This window comes from Octopus bimaculoides, chromosome 20 (assembly GCF_001194135.2).
Source record: "Octopus bimaculoides isolate UCB-OBI-ISO-001 chromosome 20, ASM119413v2, whole genome shotgun sequence".
Classification (NCBI taxonomy): domain Eukaryota; kingdom Metazoa; phylum Mollusca; class Cephalopoda; order Octopoda; family Octopodidae; genus Octopus; species Octopus bimaculoides.
Window position 1 is genome coordinate 28,363,575 of NC_069000.1, and position 1,546 is coordinate 28,365,120.

The following is a 1,546-nucleotide window of genomic DNA, read 5'->3' on the forward strand; positions in this document are numbered from 1 at the left end:
AAAACTTCTTTTTTTCTGGTTAATGTTTCATGAACTACATTATCTAATGTGCCCATTTTTTTTTTTAAAGAAAAATGATCAGGTGTAGTACAAGGGAGAATTGACAGCTATTTCTAGCAGGCAGAACAAGAGTGGGGAATATTTTTAGTGCTAGGGATGAATTATAAGTACATAAAAGTCTATATGGCCACATCTGTACTATGTAAAATAATGAATATTTAAATTTACAAACTCATAGCTCAATTACTGTTTTAGTTTTAAGGTTTAAGCCACTTTTAGCATATAGGTTTTTAGAGACTTCATCAATGATTTCAAATTTGAATGTGAGTCAGAATCTTGCAAGCCTGGTAGCTTGCCACTCCTGATGTAAAATTTCACCAATCAGTTCTCATTTCTAAGACTGTTATTTGAATCAGCTTAACCCTTTCGTGATTATATTTCTATTTCCAGTATGTTTTTATCTTTTACTTGTTTCAGTCATTAGGCTGTGGCCATGTTGGGGCACCACCTTGAACTTTTAGTCAAATGAATCAACCCTAGTACTTATTTTTTTTGTTAAACTTGGTACTCTTTTGCTGAACCACTAAGTTATGGGGATATAAACACACCAACACCTGTTGTCAAGCAGTGGTGGTGGTGGGAACAAGCACAAAGACACACACATGCACACACACACACACACACACACACACATAGATATATATACAACAGGTTTCTTTCAGTTTCCATCTACCAAATTCACTCACAAGGCTTTGGTCAACCTGAGGCAATAGTAAAAGGCACTTGCCCAAGGTCTCATACAGTGGAACTGATCCTGGAACCATAAGGTTGGGAAGCAAACTTCTTAGCCTACAGCCATGCCTGCACCTATAACTAAGATTTTGAAGGAGTGGGTTAGTGAAATAGTTATAATTTTATGCATTGTTATATATTATGTTTTGACTGACTGAAATTTCATGATATCAATCATGTTATGAAATTTTGATTGAGATTTTAATTGAAATATGAATGATTTAACAGTCTCATATTGTGATGGTGTTTAAAGGGTTACAACTATGTAAGCTTGTTCAGTGGCCTGTTATGAAGTATAGGAATGTTGTTGTGTGTAGATGTATTCTGGCTTATAAAAGTGTCACTATTCATTAGCAGACACTAAATCAAAGATGGATCTAGAGAATTTGGACTAGCCTATGCTGGGGCGTGCATTCTTCACCTGGGAGGGTCTTTGTATTTAAGAGCAACCCTCCATCCCGTTGTCTGGTGAGGATGAAATCAATTTGGCTAGCAGAGTCACCTGATTGATAGGTTATCAGGTGGCTGTCTGGTTTCCTGAAGTTAGTGTTGCAGATTAAAACGTTACATGCATCACAGAACTCCAGTAGCCTAGTTCCCTCGTTGATTGGGGAACCAATACTATGACCCCCTTGTACACCAGTGAAGATACCTGATTGCTGCCCAACATGCCCACAAAAATCTCCAGCCATAGGTCATTGCCACTCGTCTTTGAGGTAGCCTGTAGAAGGGTATCATAAAAATGGTCCTTCTG

At 37.6% G+C, this 1,546-nt stretch overlaps 1 protein-coding gene across 1 annotated transcript in view; it reads left to right on the top strand.

The window, feature by feature from the left end:
• LOC106883353 (ralA-binding protein 1-A) overlaps window positions 1-1,546 on the top strand; it is a 109,936-nt gene that overhangs the window by 60,867 nt on the left and 47,523 nt on the right. The window lies entirely within an intron of this gene.